The 19,129-nt window shown below is 40.1% G+C and overlaps 1 long non-coding RNA gene across 1 annotated transcript in view; it reads left to right on the plus strand.

Moving 5' to 3' along the window:
• Positions 1 to 1,646: 1,646 nt before the first annotated feature.
• Positions 1,647 to 19,129, plus strand: part of LOC121074515 — a 65,598-nt gene continuing 48,115 nt past the window's right edge. The window contains exons 1-2 of the long non-coding RNA XR_005822396.1: positions 1,647 to 1,836; positions 3,897 to 3,973. This is a non-coding gene — a long non-coding RNA (uncharacterized LOC121074515). The remainder of the gene's footprint in view (positions 1,837 to 3,896; positions 3,974 to 19,129) is intronic.

Below are 19,129 nucleotides of genomic sequence, written 5' to 3' on the forward strand. Positions count from 1 at the left end.
TATAAATATATATATATTATATTTTATTATTTTATTTATACATTTTTATTATTTTATTTATTTTATTTATTATTTATATATTATATATTTTATGTATATATTTATATATATATTTATTTTTATATATATATATATATATAAATATATAAATATATAATATAAATAAATAAAGATGTTAAAGGTGCTGCATGATGCTAATATACAACCTAGTTGCACAATACATGTTTTTCTGTACAGATTTCATTTCCTCTGTGTTTTTTTGTTTGTTTGTTTGTTTTTCACTTCAGCTGCTCACTGCTTTATTTAGAAATAGTCAATTTCTATTTTTTCCCCATTCTTTCCGTGTTTCTGATATGGGTGAAACAGTAAGTATTACTAGAAGACGTGGGAATATAACAATACATCTTTACTGGAGCTACTGCAGAGTTAGAGACCTTGCATCAACACTTCTATCAGTCTCTTAGAGTTTAAAACCAGTGCTTCAGCTTGTATGGTTAGTTCAAAAGACTGCAAATGCGAAGTTTACAGAAGTGTATGACAGTGATATATTTGCCAGTAGCAAATTAGTCCAAGTGAGTTGTAAAGCTTGCACTGACAAATATAATTCTTCGCAGGTTTCGAACTGTCTCCTCTAGGCTATGATTAATTTCATTTGATATTCTTTAAGGAAAAAAGTCTAATAAGGCACTCTGTCAATCATAAGTTCTAGAACAACAAAAATAAATAAATAAATAAATCAGATTAAGTGATCTTTCTATACTGTGGACATGATTCTCATCTCACTGACATGAGAATGGTTCTGCTCTGCTCATAATCCATACAAGTGGATGAAGACTTAATTTTAACACTAGGTACTGAAATTATACTCTGAGGTATTTATCTCAAATGATCTTTTCCAAAGTGGAGGCTATGTAATAATGTGTTTTAAATTTACCTGTTCCCAAATAATACAAAATACCATATAAATGAAGAAATTATCTGCCTGTAGTGAAATTCCACTACATAGTTAATATGCAAGACTATGAATATTGTGCAATAAAGAGTATTTATGCCATAAATGAAAGATTAAAATGGTAATTTACAGCTAGAATTCTACATTGTTATGGTCAAGTTATGAAGCAAATTGATTCATTCATCATAAAGACCAATTTTATGCAGGAAGGCAACTTCCAACCTAAGTACCTAATAATAGCAAACATCATTAAGATGGCCCAATTGGCTAATGACAATGGGAGTTTCATTAATCCTTGGTGATGAACTTTTCTTTTTTTTTTTCTTGTGATGATTCCATCACAGATTTGAATTCTTCAAAGCAGCTTCACCTTCTGATAGCAATAATACTTTTTTAAAGAGAGGAAGTCACAATTTGGGCACCATTTCTTTTCTCTGGTAATGCCTGGTCCTTCCCTTTCCCTGCTTTTCTACACAGGTTTTGTGTGTCACTTTCTCATTTGGCTGATTGGCTTCTCAGGTGGGGACACATGGCCTTGCCTTTGCTGTGGCATTGACTGTTATTGACCGCAGCTGCTGTCCTTTGCAGCTGGCTTACTTGGGAGACATGGGGGCAAAGAGAGGAAGGGGAGGAGGTGGTAGTTATTTATTTCATGCTTATGCATGAAGCCTTCTCTTTTTAAGGTTCTCCTCATTGCAGTTTTCTGCATGTTTTTGTTTCTTTGTGCCTCATTCAGGCATGTGTCTTTTTTTTATTTCTACATCAGTAGTGTATCATCAGCGTGTTGTTGTTGTTGAGTCTTGGCCTTCTTGACTAATGGGCTCTAGTCCCACTTCCAGCACTCTGTGATCATACCTCTGAAGACAGACAACTGCAGCGTGACAGTGAGTATAGCTAACCTCAGCTTGGTGCAGAATCCAAATTTTCTCACAGATTACTCTTTTTATTTTCAAAGGAGGCCTGTGTGAAGGGTTGGGTAGTGTTTTCATGTTACAGAAAGGAGTCTGAAGGGATGGACTGGTAAAAGGATGTAAAGACTAAAGGGATGTGTTGATGTAATGTTTGGTGCCAGAGAGACCTCTAGAGCTCTAGGCTAGTGCCAGTTGGGTGGATCTGGGTGCCTGGGACATAGTCCTCAGCCCTCTGACAACAGGCGCATTTGAAAAAATCAGTGTGGTGAGTTAGATAGCAGGAAATGCTTTTAAAAGGGATATGTCTGAACTTCCACCCTTCTCTGGAGCTTTGCCTAATTAGCTGAGCCGATAATAAATCAACAATTCATTTGGGCTCAGTACTGGAGCCTTCTACCTGAACCTCTTCCAGAAAGCAGGTCAGACAGCAGATTTACCAGGAAGGGTAATGGGGTTGCATGTTCCCCAGTGTCAGTCTTCTTGGTTCTGGCACGAGTACTCTCCTGTAAAGTGGTATGGCTCCACAGACACCCACATTTGCTTCAGGGTCTGTTTGTCACTGCTGTCAGCTCTTGGATAAATAAGATTGCAACTTCACTGGGTCAATGATGATGAGAATAACTTCAGGTTAACAGCTAGGGACCTATTCTTTCTTCTGCAAAGTCAAATCACCTGAAAAAGGAGGGGGGAAAGCACTCCTCCTACTACTCTGGACTGCTTTTGTTTCAGTTATGTGCTGGCTGCACGGGTGCTGCAAGCTGTGGGCTCTGAATTGCCCCAGGTGGACTGACCTCCCAGATCTGAGGTGAAATAAGATCTCCTCCACAGCATGCCAGTTCTTTACCCAGTTAGACTTATGTGAGGCACCGTTGCTGCTGTTTACTCTTTGATTTTGAGACAAAATGAGGTCTGTCACTGTTCCTGCATCTTGGCAAAATGCACGAAGCATGAGGCCATCCATTCTCTTGGCATCTGATGGCCATCTCAGAGCTGAATAGCTTAAGGGTGACCAGAGTACTTCTTGCTGGGAAGGGAATTTTATACACCCAGCTAAAGCAGTGCAATTTTCCACTTGGCACGGCTCTCCTAGGAGTTGCCACCAGTGCCAGCATCTACATGGGGGCTGGCTCAGGAAAGGGACAGTACTTTATGTAGCCATGTGCACCCCCCTTCAAGCCATTCTCATCACAGTAGATCTTTTCCAGTAATCCATGGATGTTGTCACATGGGTAACAACACAAACTAATATACTTAGTAATTCTTCTAATTTCTGTGTAGGTTTATAGTGCAGTGGAAAAGGAAGAGCTAACAGAAATGGCTTGAGCAGGCAAAGGGGAGTTGGGCTTTTTGCCACTTTCTCACTATAGCTCCTCCGATGCCTCTTGTTTCTGCTTTGCAATAACCCCTGCTACTCCCATCACGCGAATCCTGATCGGAGTCTGTCAGTCATGGCTTCAATGTGCCAGATGTTATGTTGCGTTATGCCAAATGCAGCCTGAACTGAGTGCAAGTCTGACTTGCTATCAAACAGTCTTTCTCCTGTGAGTCAAACAAGATTTAAAAAAAAAAAAGGGGGGGGGGGAAACCAAGTGTGTTTATGTAGATGCAGCTGCTTTTTATGTTGATCGTCTTTTTGGCTTAGCTCCCTACACATGTTAAAAAGCAGTATATTTACTGACCTTTGTTTTTACATAAGTTAACAGTGAGTAGCCTCAAATAATATGAGTGGAAAATAGCTTGAAAAGATTTTTTTTTCTGTTGTAAAAGTGCATGGATTTTTGGGGTCGTCTGGAGCAATTTCACAGAAACAAGAGCAGATTAAAGGAGGTAATGACATGCTTGTAATTTCGTTCCTAAGTTTCACAGTGTCCTTGCCTCTGTCTAGTTTTCAGTCTGGAGATAAATCAAGGGCTTCAATTTCCAAATCTGTCATAGCAGCTTCACAAATAAAAATGCTGACAAAAAATATCTGCTTTTAAATGGCTACTTGCAAGCACTGACAACTAGCAGTCTATACATCTTTCACCTTACAGGGAAGAGAAGCAGTGTGTATTGCCAGGAAAAATGAAGAGGAGAAAGGCAGTGCTCCTAAACTTAAAGTAATCTAAAGGTATGACAATCTAAAGTTATGACAACAATAAACCACTTACAGTCATGTTCTGAATGTTAGATGAAAATAGATTTCAGGTGGTGTATTAACAGAGCCTCACAGCTGCCTGGCATGGAAAAAATGGCTGTGGAGTTAAATATGAAGTAGAGAGACCATGTGGACAAGCACAACTCCTTCCCCTGCCTGCTCCCCAGCTGCCCTTGCAGCTGCTGTGGTTGCTCCATTTGTGCTCCACGGTGCCCACCAAGAGGGCTTGTGTGTGACTGGGGAGGAGCAGGGAATAGGCACCATGAAAACCAGCACAGATTAGGCTGGTTAATGCTGAATATGTTAGCTGCAGGTTCTTGCTTTTGCAGGGTATGAATTCCAGTTAAGTGGCAGAACTTGAGCAGTAGATAGCAGTAGGTAAGTGATGTTGGTTACTTTGCCAGAACTGGGGTGATACAGAGCTGAAATGGCAGCTGGGGGATGCTGCAGCTGGCAGCACTGCAGCCTCCCTCAACTCCCTGAGCCCCTAGCCATGGCCTCATGCAGTGTCCTACCACTGGCACTGGTGTTTTGGTTACACCTAGTGCCTCCTTTGTGGAAGTCATTGAATTTGGTACTGAGCCTGCAGAGCCATGTTGTGCTCCTGAACATCTCCCTGTAGCCTTGCTGCTATTAGAGGCAGGACAAAAGTATGAGCTGAACCACATCCACTGCGCCCAGGCTATCTGGCTTCATGAGAGATCTGACCTGCCTCAGCATGAAGATCAGAGGATAACTTGATGTGCAGACTGTGGTACTCTGGGGCTCCAGCCTGAGTGCAGTTATCTGAACTAATGTGACTGACTAAAGGTGACCACCCACCCCATACTCTTTCCAGAGGAGCAATGGCTTGTTATTCCCCACTAAAGTCTGTACTTGGTGCCTTCCAGTTACCAAATCTTGACTCCTTAAGGCTTCTGTCTGGGGAATCTTGGAGAGGTATGTCCAGCAGCTCCCAGTCCCAGGGAAGGAAGAGTGCATGCCCTAGGCAGTTAGTTGACATGCTCTAGGTGGATTTGTTGTATCCATATGTCATCCATATAGCCCCTAGGGTTCACCTGTGTACATGCTATGAGCAGGATCTGGTGGCTCTAGTCCCTGGTCGAGCAGGAACCATGCTAGTGTACTACACATCAGGCAAATAGCCAAATGCTGCTGGGATGTGATCCAGCATTGCTGCAGCCTTTGTCAGTGGGCTGGATTCAAGAACAGTCTGTGGAAGGTGGATACTCTCATCTTGCTCTTCACAACTTGTGCTTTCAGGTCAAGCAAGCCCTGTGAACCTCATGAGTCTATTTTGGCTTTTAGTTATATCACAGTTGTCAAATGAAGGGTTAGGAAAAGTTTTTTTTTTTTTTTTTTTACTTGTACTTGCCACTTTGGAGCCATTGAGAGACGTGCCTCAGTAAATAGCTCCTGATGAATTTTTATATCAGGGAAAGTTTTAGAAAATGAATGCTTTAGTCTGTGGATCTGTAAAGTAATCTGTGAATAAGGGCAAAAAGGTTTAGTATTTTTAGGACATGTATGTTCAAAGGACTCTGCACAGTGCTAATGCTCAGCCATTAACAAATTGATCTTTGCCCCTTGTGTGCTGTTAAGTAGGAAAGTTTTATGCTCCACATTTTACAGATGGAAAGACTGAGACAAAACGCCTTGCTCGAGGCTGCCCAGTGACAGAGCTGGCTTTAGAGCTCAGCAACTTCCCTTTTCCTGTGTTGTTCCTCTAGACAGCACTGCTGAACAGCAAAAAAAAAAAAAAAAATAATCGGAGACACCATTTTGTGAGGCTTTAAAGGAATGACCATGGAATAAATATAAATCAAAACAAAATGCAACCCCAACAGTCCCACTTCATTTTGGTAAAACTAACACCAAAGACATTAAGTTTTATTATCAATATCAGATCATTGGCTGTCTCTGTAATCACTGGACTGTGTGTCTGATAAAAGAACATTTGAGAACTGCTAGGATGATATTATATATAATTGCTCTTTACAATGACTGGATATCTCTAGTGAAAATGAATCAGTGATCTCCACTGTAGCAGAATCTATTAAATAATTGGAGAGCATGGCCAGTATCTTTTGATGCTGAAAGGAAGAAATTCAATAAGCAGTCTCATCAGGCTTTTTAACGCAGCAGAAAAAAAGGGCTGCAGGCAGGAACATACTGACACTACAGGTCAGTGAAGGTTTATGGATTTGTATGCCTTAGAAAGGAGGCAGAACCTCTCTGTACAGGGCTGTTGAACCATTAGCTACCTCAGGGGGTGTCAGAGTATTGTTGTGTAGCCTTCTAAAAATATAAATGGTAGGGCCAGACATCAAATGTTTCTCCCCTGCTCAGATTTTATGAGAATATCATGCGTCCTGAGGAGATGTCAGAACTGTGCTTCAGCTGCTTTGCTGCTTGACACTGGCACATTATCCTTGGAAGGTTCATTTTCACATTTATTAACCCATTTCTACCTCACAGAGTTGCATCTTTTCATCAAAGAAGTGTCTGTTTATCTTTTAGTTAATAGCTTAGATGTATATGGTGGCATTCATTATGGAAAAAGCATTGAGCTTCCCCTGTTAGATGGAAGACAGCTGGCAGGTACTTCGTGCATTGCCCTGGGAGAAGAGCGCTTGGCTGAAGAAAGCACAAAAAGTCCTTATTCTCCTCTAACGAGAGGTACTCTGGGACCTCTAATGTGACCATGGGGCTGGCTTTCACCAGCTCTTTGGTGAGGCTGGGGGGGAACAACAACAACAAAAAAAAAAACCCTGCACATAAAGCACCTCATGGTGTGCTCTATTGGGAAGGCTGAAGGAGGGAAAGGGATCAAGGGGCTTTGGGAGGTTATACCTCCCTAATATTTGTGCTGGCCTGTGCTCTTTCTACATCTTTTCCTGTTAAAAGGATTGGATTAGTCATGTCCTCTGTAAAGACGCATAGCACAAGAGTGTGAAGCACTCCAGCTGCACAGTTACTGCTTCTGCAGTACCCTGGGGTCAGGTGATATGTGATGGTGGGACAGTGTCAGAGTCAGCACCCCACAGTGGTGTGGTGGCCAGTTGGTGCAGCACAGCTAATGCCTCCCAAACACCCTGAGGAATGAGTCAGCCCAATTGAAGGAAACTGCCTGGGAGAAAGCACAAATACTGTTTCTGGAAGGTAGGAAACCTGACAGGAAAGGCACATGCGGTAACTTGGAGAAGTCCCTTGGGCAGAAAGCTGGCCCAGTGTGTCATGCTGACCAGTGCTCAGGGTGAGTGGCAAAGCAATGAGAAAGGAGGCTGTTGCCAGGGTCTCTGAGTAAGAAGGCGGTCTGCTGGAGAAGCTGGAGGGACCTTGGTCTCAATCTCAAATCCCTCCGTTGGTCCTGAAGCTGTGTGGCATGGGTTTGGGCGCAAAGAATAGAATGGAGTCATGCCAGTGTCTTCACAGACAGATGTCTGAATCCTTCTGAGCTGCAGGGTATTTGTAAAGCTACTGTCTGTTCTTTTGCTTGATATGGCATTGAAAATACTCTGGAGAGTGTTACGTATTATCCAGATTTATCATGCAATGTCTGCAATATGTCTCAAGGAGTTGTGTTACTGCTGTTCCATAGCAGTCCATGTCTCATACTTTATTCCTCTCAGAAGTCTTAACTACAGGGCTAACTTTAGCTGTAAATTTTACAATTGTAGGTTTTTAATTAGTAATCTTATTCAAGACTGTCATCTTTGGTGAGACACATCTCCTGTATAACATGATCTAAGTGATTCAAGGGCCACGTCAATATAAAATATCTTATTTTTGTTTTTGTGTTAAACCATATGAGTGTGGGGAAATTCTAAAAGAGACAGATCTATAGCATAGAAGTTAATGCTTTTCAGAAGTCTCAAATGAAGCTGGATTAATGTGAAATCATTTCTCTTGTAAAACCTTCTCTTCCTTGTCCACCTTCTTCAAGCTGAAGCAAATTAAATAGCGAAGTTGCACACAGATCAAAGAATGTTAAACCATAACTTTCGTGACTTTCTCTTTTAGGATCAGTGACTTTTCATCTCAGATGTAGTGCCTTGATTAGCTTGTTCTAACCTCTATGCTATGCCATAGTATTTCAATTAAAACTGATTTGCAGATTCATAACTCCCCAAAACAGTGAGGAGCTGAAGCCTCTGTGTTGTAGAAATGGACCTTTGCTTAGGCTAGGTGATTAAAGAGGGCAAACAAGTACAGGAAAGTGAGATAATCCAAAAGGGCATATAAAACTGCAAATATTGATCCATGCTTTACATGCTTCTTAAAGCATCCCTTTCTAGTGTTGGGTTTCCTAGGAAGGTGATGAAAGGCTTTTATTTATCCCTATACTTTGCGTTTGAAATTTGCAGGTGAATGCTCAGCCACAACAGAGAGGAGGATCTTTGTTCAAGTGTGGTTGTGGGTGTGTCTGGAATTTAGAGCTTAAAGTTATTGAGGGCTGGGGCTTCAAATATTGTCTGATGTGAGACTGTGCAAGCTGACCATCAAGCAGGAAATGGGTGTATCTGTTTGACAGTGGGCTGCTGATTCCTTGTGCTAGTTTGTTTGAAGAGGTGATTCTCACTACTACGCAAAATGTTCCAATTGCTCTCCAAATAGCATGCCTCAATTGTCTCTTCATATTTTTATTGCCTCTCCTGTGCCTTTTAGCCAAAAAAAATGGTGGTATTTAGTTTCAAATATATATTTAGGTATGTATTTTTTCCTTGATGAAAGACAATAGCTTCTTTCTTATGAATCCCAATTTATGAATACCTTAAAAAAAAAAGTCTTGGCTCCCATTTTTACCTGTGTCACTTAAGTGTCACGAAATGCCCACAGCTATCTGGCCTGGTGGTCCCCTCAGTGCTGATATGAGAGCTTCAGTCCTTGCTTCTTCTGCAGTTCACGCAGGAGGCACACAGTTGTGAGCATGGTCAAGGAAGAGGCCTCACTCCTGCTCTGCCATTCTTCCACCATGATACATTGGAAGCCATGTGGTTATTGCAACTTAGAACATGCCTAAATCTCTGTTTTAAGGATGAGAAAAATGGTGTGATTAAAGGCTGCTGTTGCTTGTTTCTGTGCCTCAGCTGCATGCAGCTATTTTGCTAAAAAGGCAGATTGAGGCCCTCAACACCCTGGTGTATGGAAACAATGGCCAAGTGTAACATGGCTTTTTCTTCCTTGGAGTAGAAACTCTCTATGCAGTAATGATTTGGACAGTTTCTTAGAGGTACCTTCTGTAAAAACCTGTGCTCTCAGTATTTAAGATATGCACTGAAGTGTTGGTGAGATAAAAAGCAAAGACCTTCAAGGTTTTAAATTGGCTCATTTTATGTTTATGAATATTTTCTGTATTTTAAAAAATTGTCAATTAGCTTACTGGTATATACTGATACTTCAAAAGCAGTAGAGAGATGTATGTTTCATACAGTCAGGACTCCTGGGGTGAGTTAGTTTTAATATTTTGACAGGGAGAAGTTCTATTAAGTTCATATAATTAGCACCAAAGAAAGGTTTTCTTATTTATTAGAGAAGCTTAACATTTTATTCCACCATTTTTGTCTGAAGTATATGTACTACTATACTACTTTTAGTCTTGAATGTCTAATCTTTGCCATATTCTCCTGTTGTGAAGTTAATGTTCCCTCCCTATTTATCACAAAGCACCTTGTATTTTCCAATCTAAGTTCCTGTGCTACGCTTGGTTCCTTTGTTGAGACTTCATGGTTCTCACTTTTCCTTTTCAGATTACTGTCCTTAAAGTTAGGTATAGTATATGTGAGATTAATAATTTACAGTCACTTCATGTTAGTTTATTAAAATATAAAGAAAATGAAGTATGTTCACAACTCTAGCAGGATATCTCTCTGAAAATGAAACAACATGAGTTGACCTTGCTCATGAGCTGACCTTGGCAACTTTCTGAATGCAATGTAGCTAGTTCTATGGCAGTGATGCAGTCCATTGGAGTGGAAAACATGGAGCTGAAATATTATGTGCTCAGTTGATTCCTAGTTCACTGGTATGGTAACCTCAGCTGTTCTTCTAGCTGTCATGAAGTGATACCATAGCTCCTATGGATTAACCAGTCAGGGTGGGAAGCACTTGGACCTGGGAATGATTTAAGATAAAAGAAGGCAGAGAGGCAACTTTAAGCCCCAAGCAATTAAGAATTTGATTTTAGACAAATATGATATACAAGATAAGAGTAGAATTGTAAGATAGGATGCTATACTGACAGCATTTAGAGCGCTACTGTCAATCTTAGTGAAATGTAGGTTATATGGAGGGATTTGAAGCAAGAGAATGAAGTGTCATGCTGACAAGAGGAAGAAGAATTGAGTGTGAGAACGTAGCTTTAAAGAAGATAGCAAGTTTAGAGAAGGAACAGACAGAAAAAAAGAGGATATCTGAACAGTGGTTTTATGCTGATGCTAATATCTGTAGTGTTTAAGAAATTATGAGCCTAATGACACACGTGAAAACTCTTTTTGAAAAGTATTGCAGGGAGACCTAACAATGTATTTTTCTGTGGTTATCAGTCCCAAAATCCTACTCTGTGCCCCAGAGCTTGCTTTAATTGATTACAGAATGAGCTATTGCCCTGAATGTATTTGGAGTTTAAACAGGAAATAATGATCAAATAGTACTTAAAGACGAAAGGAAAAAGGAAAGGTATTTTAGAAATCACTTTTAGATTCATATTTTCAAGCTAGTTAAATATGGTACCGTATGGAAGTGATATGCCCTTGCTTGTCTACTTAGTAGAATTTACCATATTTGCTTGTTTTACTGATTAAATTTAAATTCTCTCAGGTTAGATCTGTAAATTAAGGAACAAGAACTGTCTTTATCCTACTATTGTATCAGAACACTTAGCAGTTCTTTACTTGCTGCTTTATTTAAAAAGTCTCTTGGTTGCATTTACTTATGCTATTTCTGTTTTATGCATTGTCATGGGTAACAGGGTTGAGGATTATTGTAAATGTGTGAGCTAGAAATACATCGGAGTGTGGTGAGAAATCCTTATGAGAGAAGTGGGGTATTCTGGAAAGTCAGTTCTATGAGTGCCAATTAGCTGTTTAGATGCTTCATGTTGTACCTCTGTATACAATGTCCACATCTCTCTCCGCTTGTTCAGGGAGAGACTTATTCTTGCTTCGTCTCCTCCATCCCAGCCAGATGTTACTTATTAGACTTTACAGCATGAATCAGTTCCTCAATGAAATATCTTCAATTGTTAGGAATGTCTAAAAGCTGAGAACATGTTAAAAGGAGGTGACAGAGGCATGTAAACTGGGGGAGTTGAGGACTCAGTGTCCTGTTGAGGATTTCTGTCTGTGCATCAGAGCTCTTTAAACCCTCTCAGCTCTTTCTGGTAGACTGGTGTAATGAAAAGTGAGGCCAAAGCTTTGCGGCTCAAGTTAAATGCACGCTGCTGTTCTGTGCTCATAAGACAATCATTATATCTTAATGACGTATAACAGCCAGGACTATTTTCAGTTGTTCAGCAGTTCCTGTTGGGGGTTAGAGGACTGCAGAGTGAACCCAGGCAGCAGCAAACCTCTGAGGAATACAAATAACTTAATCAAGGCTATTTGCTGCCTGCTGAGTTCAGTGGCTAGTGCAGAATAAAGGGCTGGTGTTAGAGCCCTGCATTACTCCCAAGCAGCCTCTCCTTTAGGGATTTCTCCAAGGAAAAGAGGGTTGTAAACATAGGCCAATGAGAACATCCTGTTAATTTAGCAGGGATACAGAAGTTCATTTCCAGGAAACTAATTAGCCAAAAAAATGGGAGCCTGGCTTGTTTTGAAGACCTGAATTTTGCAGAGATGAAAGCAGTGGACACTTTGCAGCATTCTTCTAGTGATTTCTGTTAGCATGTTTTACTGATTACTCCGATCTAATAGCTACCTGATATTTGGTGCTTCAATTTGACTGTGTATAGAATATTATAGATTTTTAGAATAGTATAGAATTATTATTATAGATTATTATATATTATCTATAATCTATAGATTATCTATTATATTCTATACTATTCTAACATCTATAGATTTTGATATTAAGAATATTGATTTATAGCTTGTTTCTCATCAATATCAAATACCAAGGAGATATTAAAAATATCAATTATTTTCATTCACTTCTGTGTTTCAGAAAGTACTTTCATGTCTAGATATGGTTGAGACTTCTCTATGTGGGAATAAGCTTGAAGAGCAGTTGAAAGCTTTAAGGAGATGCATTTTCTTGATACAGTCTCACTTCTTGGAACAACACAGTAAATGTATTTATGAGAAGTTTACGTATGAGGCTTTTCTGACTTTGGAAAAGAAAACAGGTCAATTAATGTAGCTCAACAGCTTTGTAACGCATCTGTGGCAATCTAATTACATGAAAAAGCACACTAGAAACTTCTAGAAACCCACAGGATTTTAAAAATCTGATTTTATTTTTAAGTGACATGCCTTGAAGCAGTTTGATGTTCTTTCCTAGTCCTAAATGGATGCTCAGACACAGTCCCGTTTTCTTTCCTCTGAATGCGAGGGCTAGTCTACTCAGACCTTGAAACTAGAAAAACGGTGGCTTCAAGAATTTTGTTCAAATTTTAGTTAACTTCTGTGTATCAAGAGTTCCACAGTGATCTTTTCGAGCCATGTATTCCATATCTGACCTTCCTAATCTGGAAAGTTTCCTCTTTCCTTTCTCTCTTAGCCTTATTCATGTAATTATTCTGAGACTAAGTTCTCCTCTTGACAATGTTGACTGAGCGTGCAGTTCCATCACAATAAATTGCCCTAACTACCTGATTAATCTTCAGTTTCTCTTCAGGGGATCGTATCTCCCAGCAATGACGTGAATTCCCAATAATTTTTACTCCACAAATGAGCTGAGGGCTAAATGATTAGGGTGTACAGAACTAGCTATGCATCCTGGAGCCTCTTAAAATCGGCATGTTGGACATATAACTGCCTTTTACTAGCAAATAGAAACCTCAGATGACATGAGCAAGCTTTATGCCCAGCTCTTCTGTGCTACATATGTACCTGAGGGAGCAAGGGTGATAATCTGTATGCAGAACACTAAGTCCCACTTCCTCAAACCTTTAGTTTACAACCCTCAACTAACAGCACTCTTCTAAAAGGCATTTGCTAGAAGGTGATGTGGAAGAAAAGAATTTTATCACTCCCTAGCATTCATTGTTATTTGTCTGATGAAATGAAAACTGTCTACCCCTCTACCTGAATGCAGCTCTAATCCTAGCTCTTCCTTTCAAGTTCTTTTCCACGTGACTCCAAAATCCTATAGGATGGTGTGGGGGGGGGAGAAGCCCTGTCAGTCTGGGAAAGTTTCCTGGATGTGGAAATACCTAGGTTCCTGGTCAGAGTCTGATTGCAGTTTGATGTATATTATATGAAATAAGTGTTTTGAGGAAATATTGTAATAAATTATTATAGTCTTTCCTCTCCATCCACTGCAAACTACACATGGTCTTACCCATACATGCTCAAGTGTCCTCACTTACAAGCATTAGAGGACAGAGTACTGCTTATTTGTAACCCTCCCAGTCCTTGATTCCAAGTACTACATTTCAGCTGGTGTCTAAGGTTCAACCTGCTCCTTGCTAAGAGCCTAGTGTTTAGGACACTTTTTAGTCAAACAGCAGACTTCTTTATTTTTACCTTTGGAAAGTAGGCCACAGAAGCATTTCTCTCATGTTTTATCTACTAACCTAGTGCATCTCTGCCCATTTCCTTTTTTATTAAAGAAAACAGAGGTTACTTTTTTTTTAAGGCTTCTTACCAACATAAACAAAATTGATTGCTAATACCAAAAGAGGAAGATAGCTGCTGCCTCGTATTTCCATGTTCAGCCTTTCTGTGTCTCTCTGAACCACCACTGATCTGGCTTTGAGCAGAAACTTGCAAATTTCGTTCTTCTTGTCCTATGTGCATTGTTGTGAGAATAGTCTTCATTCCAGACTGGTCTTTGTCAGCGATGCTTACTTGGGACTGCATCACCCCCTTGCCTCTTCCACAGGGACCTATCTTCCTGCTTTTCTTTGGCCTGCTCAGCACCCACAGTACTTACTTTCTTTGCACCAGTAGCAGAGAGAGCACAGGTGACCCATCCTCATCTCAGGTGGTGGCAGGGTGGATGTGCAAAGCCATGGCAGAAAATGCAGGGGAAGGTTTCTATCTGCAGAGGAAAAAGGGACAGAGGCAGCGTGGGCATGTAGGACAGTGGCTGTTTTCTTTGCAGCATAGGAGGCTGCTCAGTCACTTGGCAAGGGTCATCCTCAAACAGAGCTGTTGCTTTATCAATATTGTATGTTATATCTAAAATTAGAGTTCAAGAAATTTAAAAAGCATGATCTTAATTACTCTAATATAGAGACCTGCATATTTGGATGACTTTTGAGGGCTGGATTTCAGGGCTGTGTTTTGGGATCTTCAGTGACTTCTTTCTACTTTCTTTTGACTTTTACTGTTTCTTTTTCTCTACTTATTTGTATTTCCTGCTTTGAATAAATACATGATCTGGCCTCACAAACTATTTTGTCTGCCTATAAATATTGGTCCGTCTATATAACCTGACTTTCCGTTCTTGAAACTTGATGCATTCGTGACATTTTGAGCATAGAATTTTAAGTACTGATTGTAAAAAAAAAAAAAAAAAAGACCTATAGGAGATGTGAAGTCTTAATAAAAAGCATTCCCTTTTTAACTTGTTGAAGTTTAGCTAGTTTTCTAGAAGTGAAACGAAGAGCAGGGATTTATTGAGTAAACGTGTTGTTAAGCTCCTACAGCTTAAAGATATATCTGATGAATACTGTGTTGACCAATTTGTTCTGGCAGCTCTAATTCTCAGGTTGTAGGGTATTTTGGCTTTACCCTTTGGAGAAAAAGCTAGGGCATAAAGGCTTACATCTTGTGTATGGTCAGTAAATATCAATTAAAATTATTCTTGAAGACTTTTGACATTTGTTGTACACTCTTGACAACCAGATTGACATGAGAGACTATAATAGCTCCTGAGCAGCTGTTAAATTCCATTGTATCAATGATCTGTGAAGTAAACAGAAGTTGACTGATGGACTGTAGCTTGCTTTGAAGAAACCATCATGGGCCATTGGGTCAAAAATGGCCTTTTGAGAAGGGGCCTAAGTATAAATCCACAACACCTTGAAAGGAAAATTAAATAGCCTCAGGGTCATTTGGATTCTATATCAAAACTTTAAATGCATTTCAGGATACAAGCCCTTAGAGAAGGGGCTTAGGCTTAATATATGTCTGTAAAGCATGAGGCACATCTAGAGGTGAATAATCACCATCATTCTGATGGTATATGAGTGTACATCTACAGCTCTGAGTAAGAGGGACTAGGCCCTCACCTGAAGGCCCTGTAGTATGCACCAGTTCATGTCTAGACTGAATGAGCAGATGGGCCAAATCTGCACTTAAGAAATCTATACTTAAGCAGTCCTTGAACTTGGGATTCCTTTGGGTCTCCAAAACTGCTCTGTTATAAAATACTTTAGGTGCCTTCCTCAGTTCAAAATACTTTAGACTATGTCAAAGACTTTGTCGCAGCCTAGCAGAGTGATTGTCCTTTACCACAAACCTGGTTAGTAATAAACAATTGTTTAGACATAATCCAAATCCTGAGAAGTCTCATCTGTCCTCTCTGGAGTGAGCTATATCTCTAAATGGGCTCAGGCACTGTGGTGGAGAAGGGTTGTAGAGCAGTCAAAACAGGGTCAGGGAAAAGAACTAGGCAACAGCCAGTCTTGGTCCAGTGCCTAAACTTGCTTCCTGGTCCCCTTAGTGAATGTTGGAATCGCAGCTATGCGTCTCTGCCACCCCTCCTACCTGTAGAGCAGCAGCAAAAAAAAAAAAGCCTGCATTATCACAGACTTTTTTTCTTGTTTGTTTCTCTAAATTAGTGAGTGTCTGCTGTCATATTCTCTCCGCACCTGGCCTATTGCATTTTGAGCCAGCTAATAAAATCCACGTTCAGGGCTCTCTTGGGGAGCTGCAGGAAGGAAACAGCTGCTTGTGACAGTGCTTTGTGCACTTTTGGAAGGTGCTGTGCATTACAGAAGTACAAGGCTTGTATGAAAACGTCATGGATCAGATGCAAAATACTTGAGACATGCAGATGGCAAAAAAAAATTTGATTTTGTGTTGGAGTAGTCCTTTAAATATATAAAATAAGCCGGTGGTGGGCCCCTTGAAACTGACAGCAGGGTTCTGTGACAGTCATTGTCATAATACTGGGAACCTCAAGCCAGTGCAGCAGCAATAGGCCTGAAGGCACACTATAATGTACTTAAGCAAGTGCTCTCCACCCCCAACAAAAATAAGGCATTCTTTTCTGCCTTGTTGCCTCTCACTTTTGTATGTCCTGACATCAGCTGAGCTGGAAAGCATGTATGTGAGATCAGTGAAGAAGCTCCTACTGCCATGCTACAGGTGCAATTTGAATTACTGCGGTTGTCTTTAATCCAGACACTTGAACTGGGTTCTTTTACATGTGGTTTGTACTGGTTATAGAGAATGCACTTTCCATGCTCTAACTGTTCATCTGAAAAGGGATTTCTTGGTCAAGGCTGGAACAAGAATTGTCCAAAAAAACCATACTTATTTCCAAATATTTCCAAGTAGTTGAAGTGAATTAATATGAAAAAGTCAGTAAGATTAATAGTCTTAGTTACCCACTATAATTAATAATCACAGGGAAGTTTCCCCTAGCTATTTGCATAAATTGTGTTTTCAAAATACAGAAAATCTCCCCATAATGCTAATTGGTGATGAGTTTATGCATTTAGAGTTGCTCATCCTTGGACCTGTAATGAAGTTTCATCTGTGTGTTGAAAAGTTAAGCAAGCACTTCCTTTTTATAGTAGATCCACATAAAACTTATGAATAGTGGGTGATTGGCTTATGAAAATACTCTGAAGTGTGACGATTGCCAAGTGAAACTTTTCTTGTCTAGTCACAGAGAAATCCGAGGAGTAGTGAATACATGTTTTTGTTTATGAAAAAGTATTAAAGGAAGTTGCTGAATACTGAGACCAATTTTCTTCTGAAGATATACAGAGAAAGCTGACAAATGCCAAGTGGATTTTTGTGTAATAATGAGATGAGGAGAAAGCTAACAGCTACAGCGGAGATGGTTTGCCCTATGCTTATTAAAATTTATAGAGGAGAACCTAATTGTTCATTTGCAGAAACTCAGTCAATGGGCCAAAGATATTTGCATGATTATGAATACTCTAGAGCATGTGGTGTTAGTATACATTGCTTGGTTAGTCTAAGTATCTTGCCTAGCTGACAGTTTGCCAAAAGGAGGGATGCAACTGTTCTTGCTCTTGGTTATCCAGAGATACTCTGAGCACCTCACAGACCATTTTATTAGCAGATACCACTTGCTGCTTGGCTGAGTTAGAGCAGTATGAGAGCATAATGACACTTAAGAGTTCCAAGCTGAAGAACAGCAAAACAGTTGATTTATATTGGATTTATGCAGCTCTATTTAACTGATACTGCTAAAGAGTTTGACCAGGCAGGGGGAAAATATGTATTTCACAAAAATTGTTGGAACTCTTTGTTGCTGTGGGTTTGACACTGAAAATTTCTGCATGTATCTCTGATATTAAAAGCACTGCAGACTACAGCAGAGATGTGTCAGATGAGAAACAAGGATTGCTGGAGATAAAAGGGCATGATGGAAAGCTGAGTCCTGCCTGCAGTGCTCCTCCTTGCCTTCATCTTTTGAAACAGACTGGATTTGACTTCCCTGGCCTGTGGTAGATCTGTGACTTCAGGGGAGGCATTAAGTGATTTAAGAGCTGAAGCTTATCTTTTTCTGGGTAATATTTACTTCTTAATTCAGGGGTATCTGCTCAAAATCTTTTATCTTTTGCTTGTTCACAATCTATTTGGGACTATGAGGGAGGATATTGCTTTTATTTGTTCACTCTATGCTGTGTATTTTGGGAAGAGGCAGGAGCGGGAGGCAGGTGCCTGGTGCTAGCTCTGGCCTGGCTGCAGTGCCCTGTGTTGAGAGGATGTTTTTTTGGAAGGAGGGAGGGATGGAGGCTGTGCCCAGGTAGCAGCAGGGAGGGAAATAGTGTAGAGGGCAGAGGAAGAAAGCAGAATAAGGCAGGGGGAGCAGAAGCACAGTTGAGCTAACAGCCTAGCCTAACTGGATGTAGTCTGCAGGAAAAGTGAAGAATAAAATGACAAATGACTTGCAAACAAATCTCTCACCAGCAGATCTGAGTTGTTAGAGCTAGCATTTGCTCAGGAAACCTCTTTTTTTAAGAGAAGAGGCATTCATACCTCAAAACTCTGGTTAACTTGGGAAGCACTTAAACTCTTGCAGACATAGAAGACACTGCATTTGGGATATTTAATTTTTTTCCCTGTTAAAGCTAATGGAGGGCATATTCCTCCATGGTTCAGGAACTCCTTTCAGGCCCTTATCCCAACTATTCCAGCCAGGCATAGGACTTCAGGGGGAAAAAAGTAGAAAAAAACTATTTTCTAAAAGTGAAGGAGAATCACACTACCTATTTCTTATGGGAATTCTGCTTGCTAGCTCAGGACTACCCTGTTCCAGAGCAAAGGAACTTCATCACTTTCACCCAAGACTTATTCTCTTTATTTCAGATAACTAATCAGGCTGTGTAGCCAGGAAAGGGATGTGTTGTGGCTCAGCTGTCTGGTAGAGCAATACCTACTATTCAGATGTAAAATCTGCAAGAACAGTGGTTATAATAGTTTGATCACCATTTGGTTATAAATATATGGATTGTATAATTAAAACAAATAGATCACAAATACTACTGCTTTTCAGACAGACTCAGCTGCTCTTAAATATGCATTGGCTTTACATGTGTATCTGTTTTTTTCCCCCTTGCTGAAAACTACATTTATATAAGGTACAGCCAATCCCTCCCTTTGCCAATCTAATGCATGTTTTCAAAGCCCCTCTAATATACATTCCAGCAAGGTCGCATGTTGCAACTGTAGTCTTCTCCAGTCACCAGTCAGTCTTTGTCATAGCCAAAGCATGTCATTAGGAGGGCAAATGTATGAAGAGGGACTGTAATCAGAG

This window comes from Cygnus olor, chromosome 1 (assembly GCF_009769625.2).
Source record: "Cygnus olor isolate bCygOlo1 chromosome 1, bCygOlo1.pri.v2, whole genome shotgun sequence".
In the NCBI taxonomy this organism is placed as follows: domain Eukaryota; kingdom Metazoa; phylum Chordata; class Aves; order Anseriformes; family Anatidae; genus Cygnus; species Cygnus olor.